Consider the following 16939-nt stretch of genomic DNA (forward strand, 5'->3'; position numbering starts at 1 on the left):
GCAAACTTCGTCGGAGACCATATTTCATTCATAACGATATATATCAGATGACTTAGATCAATTTGACAAAACTCAATGCAAAGCAACTAAATTGAGCATTTTTGGCATAAGGAATGGCTATGCTTCAACACACTTATATTCGAAATTTTGCAAATCCATAATTTCTTTTAACAGACATTTGGGGCAATTTAGATTTTTTTTATCCAGATATTTGAGACAATTTTTACAGACCTGTATATCAAATCTTTATTTAAAGAATATTAAATTATTTTTTCGATAGTTAAAGCTCTAAGATATCTTGTCAATATTTTGAAAAGCAGAAAATTAAGCCTTGTCATTTGAACAAGAAATTGTATTTTCGGAGTTAAAAGTAAGTTCGAAAATATTTGTAGAATTTATAGCTGCATCCATAACAATTTCCAACTTATTGGATCAATTCATTATAAAGTTGACAGCATTGTTATTATTGTTATGAAGTTAAAGTGCTATAAGCAAATGTACAACTTATCCAGATGCTTTTGTCTTGATCGAAGGACTTTGTATGCAATAAGTGCAGCTGACATTACTTTTTGCAACAGTCTTCTGGTTAAAACAATCATTTCTTCATCGAGTGGTTCCCGAGCGTACGACGACGATACGGAACGTGAATAACGGGAATTCGAAGGTGAATGCTCGAGCAAATTGCGAATTACGATACGGGACTGGCCGAGCTCGTGTGTGTGAGTGTGCATGCGTGACACACACACACACACACACACACACACACACACACACACACTCACAATACATAAATACATGCACACATAAATACGCGCAGGCCCATCTAGATATACACGTACACACACGTCTGCATGCGATACACGCTGGCCGGTAACCGAGTAACCAGTAATTGACTTCGTACGAGACCGGAGTGTCGAATGTATGTACGCGCTTGAGTGCTCGCGAGAAGAAGAGTCGTGGCTTGAGATGCGAAATTTCGATACTCTCCTTCTGGCCGAGTGCTTTTGGCATCGATACCTGACATTCGGCATTAGCTAAGTGTCGATATCCCGTGAATACAAAAGACTTTCGCGCCGAAGGCAAGAATGGCTTCTGTCTCTCTCTCTTTCTCTCTGCCTCGTCGATTTTTCTTAACCACTCCCGTGGTCCGAATTTTAATTTTCAGATAAATATGAAATGCGTCGTTTAAATCTTTTTTTAGTCTGATAATAAATATCCAGCTTTCTTGTAATCCAATATAGTAATTTCTTTTATTTAAAAACATAATTTGTTAATTATAATCATGTACTGTTCTCTCTTCCTCATTTATTCTTCGTTTATCTCTCACTTTCTGTGGTCCGAAGTTTAATTTGTATTAATAGGTAAATGTTAAATGTGTCATTTAAATTTTAATTCTTTAACATGATAATAAATGTCCAGCTCTGCTGTAATAAATATAATATAATACAATATAATAATTTATTTCATTTGGAAATACATATAACTGACTAATTATACAGTCACGTACTGTTCTCTCTTCCTCGTCTATTCTACGTTGCTCTCTCATTTTCCGTGATTCGAATTTTAATTTCTATTAACAGATACATATTAAATGTGTCATTTAAATCTTAATTTTTCTAGCCTAATAATTATGGCCTGATAATTATAATCATGCACTATTCTTTTCGAATAAATAAGTATACGATGGGTTAGACACGAAGCATTGTACGCTTAATTAAAGAAAAAAAAAAACAAAAACTAAATAGAAGAGACTTTTATTTCAACAGAAGTTTAGCTAATTAATTTAACAGTTTAATGTTATTAGCGCGTCTTCAAAAATAAGTTTGCAGCGAACAACATACGTTCGGTACACATCGCTTATCAAGTAATATTATATAATACGGTAATCGAGTGTGCTTCTGCGGGATGTATGTGCACGTATCTCCGTACGTGTGTACGTTATATTATATCGCAACCCCCCCGGTGAAAGCGTCGAAATCGCGCACAGAAATAAAATCGCAACGGCGCGGCGCGGCGCACCGCCACCGAGTTGCAGCATGCGATAAAATCGATAATCCGACGTCCATGCAACTCGTCCGGCTGCGTTAAAACGCGCGCACGAACGTACTCTCTAATTCTGCATTTAATCCGGATTATTCGATGCGGTTCTTTTTTCATCCCTGTTACTTACCGTGATCCGATTTGAGAGGGAAACGCGCGGGAATAAAGTATTATTTTGTATTTCCCTGCGATATACATAAAAAGGCGTGTAAAATCTCGCGTGCACCGTGAAACTAATAATAGCGAATAAGCGCAAAAGACGCTGATGAAATTACACGGTTGATTAAATACGGGCATATTACGATTCATCGTTGGACTCTGAATTTGTTTTATGGCATTTTTATCGACAATTTCCGGCAGAAACGGAAGACTGTTTTTTTTTCCTTTTTTTTGCGTTTGTCTGCCAATAATTTTTGTATACGCGGACATCACTGCACGTACGATATGCGTCAGGAAAGAATGGAACGTCAATGTACACGCGTAAGAGATGTCTTCGTCGCGTTAATTCGAGCTCAATCCCATTTGCATTGGTAATATAAACGCATAAGCTGATATTCTCCGGCGCGCATTTAACTCCAAATGTATTCGCTCGATTCTCATCTCGAATGTTTACATTAACGCGATTCTCGTATTAAAACTCGGGTATTATACAGCTGCAGCCGGCGTTTACGACGAGCGAAAAAGCAGAAATGCCGCAGTTTGTGTTCTATTTACATTGTATTCTTGTTGAATAGAGCGTTCTGCCGCGGCGAAAAAGCGATGTTAATTTCAAAAAGTCGCATGAATACTGGTTGCTGAAACTTTTGCTGTTACTTCCAATGGTGGGTCCAAAGAAAACTTTCTTAAACGTAAATTAATTCTCATTACGCAATGTGAATATGCTGACGTTTCCGCACGATTCCGGGTTAAAACTTGGCGCTGAGGCTCTATTACTTTAGGTTATTACAAAAAAAAGAGTTGCTTTAAAAGATCATAATTAATTATACGCTAACCCTGTTGCGAGAAAGGCGATTAAATTAGCGTTTAAACTTTTTTCCGTCTCTTATCCGTGCTTGGCATGTCCCCCAGAGCACAACCAATTCATATTTTAAGGCCCGATTTTCCTCGACGAAATTAAAATTCTTTTTCAGTTATTTACCATTTTGTTAAATATTTCTGCGAATGTTCTGCGGAAAGAAATCTTTTTTGTTCCGAAACGAATGACGATTTTGCTGCAACAACAAAATGCATTTGCCAGAAATAGAATACTTTAATAGCGCATTTTCGTGTATATTTTCTTCGAATATATTCAACGGGAATTTTTTTTTTTTTGTTTTTTGTTTTACCCAAAAGACGTTGAACCCGAAAATACATTTATAAAGCGCATTTTGCTTGCAATGTCGAACACTCGGTTATGGTAGCGAAATTTTGGCCCCTTTCACGCAGAAAATATGCTAAGTAGTGCGACGACAGCATTACAACGACAGTAAAATTCTTTTTCTCTGTAAGCGCAGAGAGCTTTGCCTCTGTGAATTCTCCCGAAGTAAAATCCGTCTGAAATTAAATGAGCCTCGCTGCTCTGGAATTTAAACTCGTCAAAGTTTCCCATTTCGCACTCTCCGATATATTTCGGTACAAATGAAATTAACCGGCACTAATGAAATCTCTACGCGTATATTAGCGACCGCTTGTCTCCGCTCGCTGCATACGTGACATCGTATAACTCGAAAACATCTATTATATACGAATTTCTTGGCGCGAGCAAACCTGGCTGTTGCAACAGTATCGTTATCTCTGAGAAACAATTTCGCGGTAATGACTTGTCGAAGCCCAAGGACGTTAATTAATAAACTGAGGCAATTAAATGATTAATTGAACGTAATTGGGAAAATAAGAAATTAATGAGAGAGCGCCATGCCTTTCGTGATAAACGTCAGCAACAGTGAACCTGACGCTGTGTGCAATTCGTTTCTCACGTATCCATATCGTAAAAGCGGAAAAGCATCGATTGCGTGCGATCGGAATTCTATCAGCTTGGTTCGTTACAGCTTAATAATTCACGTTCTACATTATGTCATCTCCATTAGGGACAGCTTCTAAATATTTTCTAAATTTGCTACATTTTCAATATTACATCTTTCTTATATCTACGAATATTTTAACGATCAACCTGAAATAAAATCTTCATAGAGAAGTTGAATAATATATAATTATATAACCTTAATTTAACGGTAATTTTATGTCGATTACAATGTTAGAGAAATGTTATTATAACATTATATGAGCATAGTAGCAAAATTGAAAATTTATAAAAGAGCATTGATTTAAAAGTAAATTAAACTTAATTTAAAATTAAACTTTAGAAATATATATCTATATACCAGGGTAGTAATACAATATTCTTCATTTAATTTCACAAGTGGCTTCTAATAAAATTTTAATTTAACGGGAGATAGAGAGAGAGTCATTTTATTCCACATCTTCATCGTATTTTTCGCAAGCGTACCGTGCTTTTAACGAGAATTTTTTTTTTCCATTTTCTGCGGAAATAATTATGGAATCCAGGATTGTACAACCGATACGGTATGCATAACAATTACAGAAGTCAAAGTGCTGCAGCGAGAAAAGCAAGACTGGGATAATGCGCGTCAATGAACACAAAGTACCTATAGCTATACGTAATTACCTATTCGATAAGACAGACTTATTTATTAGATAATGTGACCTAGTTTAAATTTATAATTTATTTGGTATGACAGATCTGTTGAACACAAACAATTAATTATTTTGAGGTGAAAACTTAACTTGACGCTTTAAAAAAAAAAAAAAAAAGAATAGTTAAAAATGTCAAAGTTATTGGGAAGGTGATTACATAAGGAGTAATTTCTCTCCACGTTTCCTTTTCAATGCGGTGATAGCGAATGCGTTAACGCATTGACTGTCACACGTTGTGTACGTGTATAAATTATATCCATATTTCTTTGGGAGCTGCGGTTCTCGTATGTGAGCCGCGACTTTATCTTCAGTTTAATTTGCATTTATATTTCTTTGGGCGCAAATCACAGGCGAGTTGAAGAAAAATTCAAAATCCTAATCATGTCGCAACGCCGTAATTTCTATAGATATGATTTTCTATGGCTATGACTTCAGCGATAATGTTAAAAACGAGTCAGAATGAAGGAAACGTTGAAACAAGCGAACGATGATACACAGAGATCTTCTATATCCGGGAGCCTCTCCGGTCTCGTTGGTGCAACGAAAGCGCCGTTTCCTAGAGATATATCCAAGCGCATTAGTGACATAATTTTCCCGGTGTATTTCTGTAACATGCCGGAGAGAGAAACGCGTGGGGTGCGAGAGGGCTGCGGTGGATGGAGAGGAAGAGAGAAAGATAAAGAGAGAGAGAGAGAGAGAGAGAGAGAACTCCGAGTGAGAGTCTGGCGACGCCGGACCCTCCGTCGAGTCTCTCTCGCTTATAAAGCAACTTTATCGGCGTCGCGTTTCCGCGTTCAGTTGCACAACACCTGTGCTCGGTGCCCTATAATTCTCTCCCACGCTAATAATCGCGAAAATCCGTAAGGCATCTTCCTGATCAATAACTCCCTCTCTCGCCTACCACTTTTGGTTAATCTTTCATCTTTCGCCAGACACGCCTCGGGAACCGCCGGACTTCCTCGTTACAGAGTTACACTATTGTATTACGCCAGGCCGTTTTGCGATAGACATTGGCTGCGATTAGCAAAAAAAAAAAAAGTAGTTTAAACCCGTTCCTATACGGGAAGAACAATTTTCTTGAAATACTGATCTGAAAATAATTATGTTAAACTGTTTAAAAAATTGCATCGAATGTTTAACTTGGTTGCTAGAATGTCAAAACTGTTTGCAGCAACATTATTATGTTTGAGTGTTCTACGTAATTATTTTGATGGCCCAACATAAAATTATTTTCTGATCTGTATTTAGCTAAATTTTTAGACGCTGCAATAAAATTGTTCTTTCCATGTACCAATATAGATGAACTTTAATCTCGACTTGATTTTCTACTTTTTTCTAGTTCTAATAATTAGAACAAGATAGAAAAAAAGTTGAGAATTAATGTATGTAATTAATAGAAATAAGTTTTATTGATTCTTCAATACGATTAGTTGTCTTCAATTCCTCCCTGGATATAAGTGTAAAAAAATGTATAAAAAAGAATTTTATTTGCAAAATTAAATATTGGTTTGTATCTCTGAAATTGTTTTATACTCGCGATTCAATAAAAAATCCTCTTTTTTTTATCGATTAGAGCTCGAAGCTTTTTAGCATTTTGGTATTTTTACTGAATTTTATTTTTTGTTTATCAATTCCATATTTTCGTATATCAATAGAACTACGTACAAAAGACTGGTTGGAAATTATTCGAAAAATTACAACTCTGTGAAAATTCTTTGATAAAATATCCTGCGTAAAACTAAGGACAAAGGATCTAACGAATTCGTAAAATTCACACACATATATTCGTGTCAAATCCAAAGTCCCAAAAATTGTAGATCTGCGTATAGTAACTGTGGTTTATCAAACTAAAACATTTTTTTTTTTTTGTTTCAAATGTCCGAGATTTTTTTGGGTTTGTAAATTCAGCACAGACTCATTTGTACCGAGATACGTCGCGCGTGAAATTCTGTACATAGACCACCCGGGAAATGGTTCCGCGCTCGCAGCCGACTGCAGACATTCCCGAAGCGACCGTATATCTTTGGAATTGCATAACGAGTGCGAATAGGACGAAGAGAGAAACTGACAGTAAGACGGAAAGGGAAAGACGAATAACGAGAGAGAGAGAGAGAGAGAGAGAGAGAGAGAGAACGGGATGTCAGGCTTCTCTCGCACGACGGAGATCGGCCGTAGAAAGTGCATTGGGAAAGCGAGCGGGCGCGAGCGCGTAAACGCGACCATAAATTATCCGTTTCGGAGCGCGCGAAGGCGCATGTACCTACACGACGCCGATATTGCCAGCGCTTTGTGTGTTCCCAGGATACGAGGGATTACGGGCTCGTCCTTTAACGATCGCGATTCTTTGTCGAGTGGCGAGCTTATCGATCCGCCGGGATTTGAAAGCCGTATGCCGGTGCCATAACGACATTGCGTCGCCAACGACAACGCGCCGTAAGAATCTTACGTAGGAATCTATGAGAACGTTTCCTTAACAAGGGACTCGATTTGCAGCTCAATCCCGCGAGACAGATGGCTACAGGAGAAATAAGCCAAGCAACGCTTAAAACAGAGATGCTTTACGTCGCCTAGCGAATATCTCTCTAAATTCTTTTAGAGTAAGTTTTCCATTCCAAAGAATTTAGAGAGTACGTAGAGAGAATTGAAAATAGTAGTGCACTGAAAAAAAAAGTTTTTTTTTTATGTTCAAGTAAATATATTTATTTTAACATTTTTTTTAATTGAAAAAGAATAAAAGAATAGAAAATGATCTAATGAACAAGCAATTATGGATGAAACGTAATTATTAAACAATGAATTTATTCTGCTTAAATATTACACACGAACGTTTCGAGTGTACTTATTATACAAGTCTTTATCAGCTTAATAATGATATATACCAATTTAAAAAAAAAAAACGTATATAAAATGATAATTGTACTCGCGAACATCGTATATCTTATATTATTGGTATCCTAAATTATTATATAATTGTCATTTTATATACGTTTTTTTAAAAGTTTATTACGTGTCATTATTAAGTTGATGAAGACTTAGTACAGTCAAAATGTTCTTGTGTAATATATGTATAAGGAGAATAAATTTGTAACTATACTTTCTATCCATAATTGCTTGTTAAGTGGGCAGTTTTTTATTCTATTATATATTCGTTTTAAAAAAACGAACGCTAGGTATTAACACATTATTATTAAAAAAAATATATATATATATATTAATGTTTGAATTAGATAATTTCTCACCTCTCCAAAACTTTTTTACGTTATCTCGATTGCAATAAAGATAGTCGAGTTAAGTAACACGCTCTACATAAGTCACATCGTGACATAATAGTGCATAATTAACCGCGACTCGGCTGGGGTATAGGCAATAAGCAATATTCCGATTAGATCGTATATGGCGAGTCGAGTTCCAAATGCATCGAGTCACGATCGTTGAATCCGACAACCGGCTGCCGCTAATTACGAGAGCCGAATGCGAGGCGCGGTAATGCGCTCCCCGCGCGCTAATCCCGCGCGTAACGGTACACGCGCCAGTCGCGCAAGCCAGTATTTCCGGCATATTGCGCGATCGTTAATATTATCTCACGCGTAATAGCGTTTATTACGCGATACGAGATCCCGGCCTTTATTACGCGCCACGACGAAAGATCCCGCGGGAGAACAATAAAAAAATGAGATTCAAGTTCACGGAGATGACTCGCGCGGCCACGCGATAATATCGGCGAACGCCACAACGCGATGCAACCGCGAAGGAATCTTCCGGATGAAACGCGCGTATTCCGCGAAAGCGAGACGCGCGCATACCCCGCGGTATTGAATCAAATAACAATTGCGTGCGAGTCGCCTCCGAGACGCAACACTAATTCTACACTGAGAAAAAAAGTCATTAACTTAATTATATTTTTCAATTGAATTTCTTCAGTTCAACTATTTATGTACTTGACTTAAATATATAAAATTATAAAATGCTTGAACATTAGTTTAATGTTGATTTATATATGTAACTTAATTTCATATATATTTAATTTAAATATGTAAGTGCTTGAATTGAAGGAATTCGATCAAGTTGACAAGTTTAGTTAACAATTTTTTTTTAGCGTATGAAAGCTTGTTTTCAATAATTCAGCAATTCTTCACAAATTGATAATAAAAATGAGGCCAAAATAGCGAGCAATGATTTCACAAGTTAACGATAATTCATTATCGGATAAAACTAAAATTATTAACTCATATTTTCGAACGTTTCAGCTTTACATCAGCGGTACAATAAATAAATTGTCAAAACGTATGTAATTGGGAATGGAGAGTGGTCATATCATATAAATCATATTAAAAATCGTATTAAAAAATGGAAAAGTGCCCACATCCACGTTATGTTGCAAATTTTAACATGCAGTGAGATAAATAAAGTCAATAATTTTTTTATTAATTAGCGATGCCAATAACTGATTAAATTAATAACTCCTTTAAAGTTAACGAAATTTTAGGAATCTAGATAAAATCTGTATCTCTTTATCAGGTATCAACGAATTTTTAAGATTATAAAAATGGCAATTTTAAAAAAAAATTAATGATATGTTGTTCTAGGATTAAAATAATAAAAATGATAAAAATGATAGAAAACAGGTTAATTGTTAAAAATTAATTGTTAAAAATTTTTATGTGAAAGTGAAATGAGAAAAAATTTAGAGATTTATTCTTCTTATTCGGTTATTTATAAGAAAAGAAAATCGGAAAATCTCTTCCATCGAAATTTCGCCGTGTTCCGAGAGAAAAAGCTTTTCCACGCAAATCGGTTCGTGTCTAATTTATATTTTCCAGGTTGTGGAACACTGTTGCACTCAACGTAATTCACGCATCTGCTCAATAAAAGCTATTGTCTTACGGGGCGAGGGCCTCGCCCTGGCACAGTGCGCCTCGTCGGGATGCCATCACGTATCGGCACTAGAGGCACACTCGCACACTGCACTTCGACACGATGGCGCGGACGGACGCGTAGAACGCGGACTTGGAATACGAATGCTATGACCCAGGCGCAGATGTATGCGACGCGCGGCGCTTCCTTGTAAACAAGGGGCGCCGTGAAACTGCAGCCTAGGTCGAGGCCGTGCAGTCGCGACTGCAGTTGGACGAGAGAATTACGCCATATCGTCTCTGTCTATTCTCGAGAGGTGTGGACGGCGGTACTTGGTATTCTTGGAGCGCGATTCCGAGAACAATGCCGATCTTTGAAAGATCCTAACGATACGATAAATATATCCCGAGAAACATTAATACGAGACAAGGTGAGAATCACGATTGAATAAACGTTTTGTAATCGCACCCCTCGCGAGGATCGAATTTTCTTGAAAAAATATGGAACGTTGAGATAATTCAATTGACACATCTGAAAAACTGTTGGGAAATTCAATCAAATTTTAATCAGCCTGAACAGTCAGTCGCGCGACTTTGCTGTTGATTAACAATTGATAAATTAATTTACCACTTCGTTATGATATCTGATTACACAGCGCGCCATTTGACCAAATTACTAAAAATCATTTGAATACAGAGTACGCGCTAATTTGGGAACTCTATTCTCGCGTTATTAATTACGCAATCAAAATTCTGATAATGAAATTTCAGCACTGTAAAGTGCTTTGTAAAAAGTATAGAAAGAATGACAACGTGATTATATTTAGGACAAATTCTCTACTAATCATTACATCATTTGTCACTTTTCACCGAGTTTATTTACGAAATATATTCTACATGGGTTGGAAAATTTACGTTGAATTTAACATATCTCATGTTTCAAACAATCTACTCAAATTTTTACGTATAATTGATATATACGTATATTTTACTCGTATTCATGTAACTTCAAATTTACGTTTCAAAAATTCAAAATTATATTATTTTTATGTTTATTCATTTATCCATAAATTGTCTTATTTTAACACTAAAAATGTTAAATATCAGTTTAATACAAAGGCACATTAATTTAAATTAATCGCTTCGGGTATGTAAAAAAATTTTACATAAAACTTTTAACAAAGAGCGTTTTTATCACATAAATACAAAATGTTTTCTACTGTGCATTATTTGTTTGCAAATTTTCTATAAATTTGAAATGATTGTCGTGCCTTATAATTAGCATTTTGATATATAATGAGACGCCACACAATACGCCAATAAATAACATAATAGGTTCCATTACATGAATCTGTTTGTGTACATGAGTATGTATCTTCATACACATAATAAATTAATACAATAGGAATTATATACCGTGTAATTACGCGTATTAAAGGATTAAATATTACGACTAATGCATTATTCTGGATAGACCATTCACACAAACATTTTAAAGTAATCGATTTATGAAAAAGATATTATTACATTGTTATTCTTATACTATAATATACTAATAATTCATATCGTGCATATTTATATATACTTTATGTGTGTCTGCATATAACTTTCATAGGTCCATTATCTGAAATTGAAATTATTTGTGACTCACCGATACGACGCGCAGCAGCGGAGTTGTGAATCACGTTGACCTGTAAAATACCAAAATATCCACATTATGTTAGTGGGGGGTGTAATCGATATTTCGAAAAGTGATCTTTACGCGTAAATAAAATAATTGTAAACGCGCGTTTAATTCCGAAAATGACAAGAAAATAATAAACGCCTTATAGTTAAATAGCTGTAAAATAATATATGCTGTGCATATTGAACCTTATTTGTTTGCAAATAAATCGACAAGATCTAACAAAGTAATTACATAATTATATTAAAATGTGTTAAATGTTTAAAAAAAAAAACTTTTAAAATATACTTAAGAACATAGAACAATAGACAGAATTTTTTTTTAATTCTTATATAGAGCATTCGAATAAACGAGACTAAATTAACGTTGCAAATAACAATAAATAAATAAGTCACTTACCTCAGGGTGCTCCGCTGTCACCCAATAGCTCTTTCTTAATTGCACTTGCACAATGCAGAACTCGCGAAAACTTTATTTCTGTTGCATACGCACTGGTAATCAAAATCCGATAATCGCGCTACACTTGGTACAAAATTCCCGATTGCGTAATACGCTTCTTGTTATATTACGAGGAAAGAATTATACGAAGCTAATGCAAACGAACGAATTTAAAGCAGAGGGTTTTAACGAATCGCTAATATGTAAACATTGAATCTGCGCGATTAACGATTTAATTAAAGAGTATGGAATTAATTATAACTTATTATACTTAATAATCAAATGCGTCGCAATGCAGATCGAAATGATTCAAAACGATTCAGAATCAATTTGTTATGTAGTCATGACGTTCGCTAATGACCGAAAAATTTGAGAATAATCGTCTGTAATTTTATCCTGATATCCACCATCGCGATGCGATGTGATTGCCAAAATCGAATTAACAATTAATTAAGATGCAAACTGTCCGAAAATCTACAATCAAATTTCTGATTAATATATATGTTATCTTTCTGTTGATTTTAATTCAATCGATCTACATATTACTGCACTTATTTTTTATTCGGAAATAAATGAACAGATTACGTCTAAGTCACGAAAAAATTCAAAGAGTATGCAATACATTAGAAAGTTACAACTGTCGCCCGTGTCACAATAAATGTCGCGATAACTTTTAATTTTATTATTCTAATAATACAGTTAGTAAAATTGTTATAATAATACTCTCTACCAGTTCTTTTTATTCCTGTTTCGCGGAAGTAACGAACGTAAAATTTTTGTCTTGATAAAAAGCCGCCCCATTTCAGCTGGTTAATGAATCATTAATTTACGGAAATTATATGATTAAATCTGTAAAAGATTATTGGGATATTCTTTGGTATGTGTTCCCATCGCATCTGAAAGAGTAATGCGACGACACGTGGAGCAGCGCACATCGCTACCTGCCAGCTCGAGTCGCGGCGCGCGAATGACAACGCGCTTCACGCTCATAACAACAAACGTCGAGGTCGTCTACCGATTTGTTTTGCCTCGAAATATTTAATATGACGTGAATTAAACGTGCGCCAATTATTCGAATCGAGCAGTCGATATATCGCACAGCTTTTTGTTTCGCTCTGTGTTAACTGTGCTAATAATTTTGTTCTCGCTTTTAATTTTGTGATCAATTATTATTATTATTAAAAATGGAGAGTCTTGATGATAAAGGGATTCGGGGTCAGTGCGCACCCGTGACCATCGATGGGCTGTTGATGCAATTGATGGTAATTGAAACGGAATTAAAAACCACTCGAGAGATTGCACAGGAACGAAATGTTGAACCCTCGACAGTTGTTCGTCATTAATTCTAAATCGGAAAAGAAGGGGAAGGTTAAAAACATTATTTTTGCACCAACCTAATATTAAACGTAATACCGAATATTTTGCTTGACTAATTTTTAAGTTAAATTAAAAATGAAAAATTGACGCGGGTTCTCGTTGCTCGATGGCTTCACTCGGCGATTCGCGTATCATTCCGCATTCTCAATTCGAAAATAGTAGATACATTATATTGGAGTTAACAAAAAAAAAAAAAAAAATACCTAGCGGTATGCGTGTTAAAGAAATTCATCATCTAAAAATGTCACGTAACAATAATCTATAATCCACTTCGAAAACTGTATAAACTGCGCGAAATACATCGGTTATACTAAATATTCGTCGCGATCTTATGAATCACGAAAGTAATTAATCACGTCAGTTAAATGTAACTGTCAGTATAATGATTACTGGATATTGCCAAAAAGTGATCGCGTTTCGAATGATAAGCGAGTAATAGCGCGGTAACTTCGTAGATAATAATTATTTTTCGCAATGACAAACGTTGAGACTAGATGTCGCTATATTTTCATAAGTGAATCGCAAAGTTATCATGAAAACACTGTTGTAATGATGCACAAGCACAACGGACCATTAGCTCAGTTGGTCAGAGCGTCGCCCTTTCTGTAAGGCGAAGGTCGCGGGTTCGATCCCCTCGTGGTCCAATCCATTTTTTTTTTGTTTCTTAGCGAAATTTCACTCACGACAAATGTTACTATTTTTACAAGTGTATTGGAAAAATTATGTTTTAATTACATTAAAAACGCTGTCTCAAAGACAGGTCGGTTGAAATAACATTTTCGCAGATGAATCGCGGAATTAATCACGCGTGTGCGTTCGAAAAAGAAAAATAGATATTCACGCATTATCGTGTAACATATGTCTCTAATGAGCGACTCTTTCGAACGAGCACTGAAGAACTTGGGTACAACTGTTAACTAATTATCACTATACATAAATTACTCGCTCGCACATTGCTATACGTTTGAAAAGAAATCAGATAACTGCGCACTGTGCGCAACGGCACATTGCACATCACGGAAAGCGAGCGCCGCGCGATAATGATTTTGCGGCCGCCGCGAAACATTTAACGTGTTTGCAAACAAACGGCAAAGGATAGTAATCGTGCGAGTCGACATTCGACAGGTTCAACAGTCGCTTTTGACGTACCGTAGTACCTGTCACGTTTCGAAAGTTAATGATAATACACGGTTTGTACTACTACTTGCCTGCCTGCCTGCGCAAGCCTCTGCCCGCGCGAATGATAACAAGGTGAGTGTGTAGCAACGCGTTGCATCTAAACGCACTTAGGTTGTCCTCTGTAAGGCGAAATACTTGTTGCAAAATAAGTGTTAGTTGAGTTTTCTGTCTCTTATTACGCTTCAAATTAATTTCGAAAAATAGGCTACTATCGCAGATCTTTCGTTTTATCTGATAAATTCATTAATATCGTCCAAAATAATAATTAACTTTGCTCGATCAAAAATTTAATTCAATAGAGATATTATTATATACGTCAAATCAAATTAAAATTGATTACGTTTAAATTAAATTAAAATTGATATCTCTATTATTTTTAATTTGATTTAAAGTATCAAATGTGCTGCTAGTATGCTATAATTTTCCAGTTAGATAATATTTATCATTTTCCATTTACTTTTGTGTATATGCATACATGTGCATAAATATTATAAATTTATAGAAGATATCGATGACATTTATAAAATATTTGAAGGAAAATATTACCTGAACTTTGAATATTGCACAATTTTGTTTGGACTGCTCATTACTCGATGACTATATCGTGACCTCGAATTTTCAGATTTTCAACTCGTTGAACTCAGAATTTTGCTCTTAAGTTATTGTACAGTAATTGCGAGTACCTTGTACGTTCCTCGCTTTTTCACATTAAATATTTTCATAAATTTCCCATCTGCTTCTCAGAGACGAGCAGGAAATTACTTACAACATTGTTCTCGGAACACGTTCGGCGAATATTTTTTTGCGCGTTTCCTCTTCTTTCGTTTTTTCCTCGATATCTCGGGAAAGCCGTGCGGGATCCCATTCTGCTTTCTTCCGGAGTGTCTACCGTCGTGTCGAACACGCGCCAGTGCTCACCGACAATGGGGTGCGCCATCGGCTGTTTCACAAGTACACGTAGATTCACACTCGCGATAACAAGGTGAGCTGCTTCGCATTTCCGCAACGTAAATTGACATTTGACATGCTCGAACTCCCGACCAACAGTTAAATTTGGGTAAACATTAGAACTAAGTAAATTACAGGAATGAGATGAGATTAGATAACGTTAAATCGTTTAACGTTATCTAATTGGGATGGCTTGCTTCGCGATAGCCGAATAACGTTTTCACTTATCGCTGGGGGGACGTCACACACACTTCTCGCTCGATCTTTTTTTCCGCCGCCTCATCTTTTTTACATTGACACCAATCTTTTAATGTTGATACTACGAATAATATGGTTACAATTCTAGCGACAATTACATTAATTTTTCGTCGACAAAAATATAAATCGAAACGACGGACTTTTGTAGGTAAATGACTGGCCCAGATTTAATTATCTTCGTTGGAGTTGGGATGGCCGCTAATAAACACTGTCGAAACGAGCTGTATATCTCGGTTTTGATATTGTCGAGCACGATAATATCGTTAGCATCGCATCGTGCCGTTTATTCGAACGTGCAGCGCTTTCGGTGCATTTACCGCCCCACTGATTTCTGAACAAAGGCGAGTAGCCCCCACGTGAATATAACGTAATCGATTTATTAGCAGACTGATGGATTATAGCGCCATGGAGATCTGGTAGCTTTGAAAGAGACCGAGTGCGATGCAACGCTATCGCGAATCTAAATTGTACAAATTGCAGAAACGATTATGCGAAACTATCAGCGCGCGCGCGCGCAAAGGAGCTATGATCTATGATCATAACTTACGGCTAATGATATTTTTATCGAGCAGAAAAACAGGTGCAGGTTTATCACTCGTGTAAAATAAATAGTGCGCGATTTTTACGTTTTTATCTCTCGTACAAGAAAGGTGGTGTTCCGCGAGAGTAAGCGCGACGCAAGGAAATAGCATTTAGATTTATCCGTGCGTGACCATTTAACATACATCTCTAATGAGCGACATGATTCTTTCGAACGAGTACCAAAGAACTTTGGCTTAACTGTTAACTGATTACCTGTGTATGTAATTACGGCGCACCCATAAACTTCCGCCTTGCTCTCTCTCGAAATTACAGATCAACTTGAGAGTATCATTCATGAGAGTATCATGCATACACACGCAAACGCACGCACACGCGCACACGCGCGCGTATCTAATCTATCCCTTTTTACACCCGTCTATTTTTGCTAAACATAAAAGCCCTCTGTTATTATCTCGATACGTAATTTCAACGCATTTAATTAATATCGTATACGCGTTTACTTATTTTGCAAGTGGTTGTAATTACAAATTTTAATGAGGGTACAAAGTGATGCGATGTAATTATTTATGAGGATTTGCGGGAGTAGAATTATATTATTTCCAAAATAAATCGCTCATATCGACCGTAATTAACACTCGAGGTATTTCGATGCTGAGCGTACGGAATATAACTAATATCTGATGATAGCGGGTCATTATTCAATCATTAAGCGCAGCTCTCTCCTCGCAAAAATCTGCTATTACAAATTTCGTGATTTATTCAATAATTTAACAATGCTTTTATGACGCGACGTCAATTGTCGATTACAGTCAATCTACATTAAACTTTTCACTTTTGCTTTAATTCGACTAAATTCTTATTTGCCCAATTAATGTTATTATCTCTTATTTAACGAAGAGGAAATCAACTTGAAGAGGAAAAGTTA

General features: G+C 36.1%; 1 protein-coding gene and 1 non-coding gene across 2 annotated transcripts in view; both read left to right on the plus strand.

Annotated features, from left to right (window-relative positions):
- LOC105201637 (ecdysone-induced protein 78C) overlaps positions 1-16939 on the plus strand; it is an 83413-nt gene that overhangs the window by 47201 nt on the left and 19273 nt on the right. The gene's annotated exons all lie outside the window — the stretch shown is intronic.
- Trnae-uuc lies at positions 13654-13730 on the plus strand. The gene is given in 2 exon segments: positions 13654-13691; positions 13695-13730. It is a non-coding gene; the product is annotated as a tRNA-Glu (tRNA).

Source organism: Solenopsis invicta, chromosome 7 (genome assembly GCF_016802725.1).
Source record: "Solenopsis invicta isolate M01_SB chromosome 7, UNIL_Sinv_3.0, whole genome shotgun sequence".
Classification (NCBI taxonomy): Eukaryota; Metazoa; Arthropoda; class Insecta; order Hymenoptera; family Formicidae; genus Solenopsis; species Solenopsis invicta.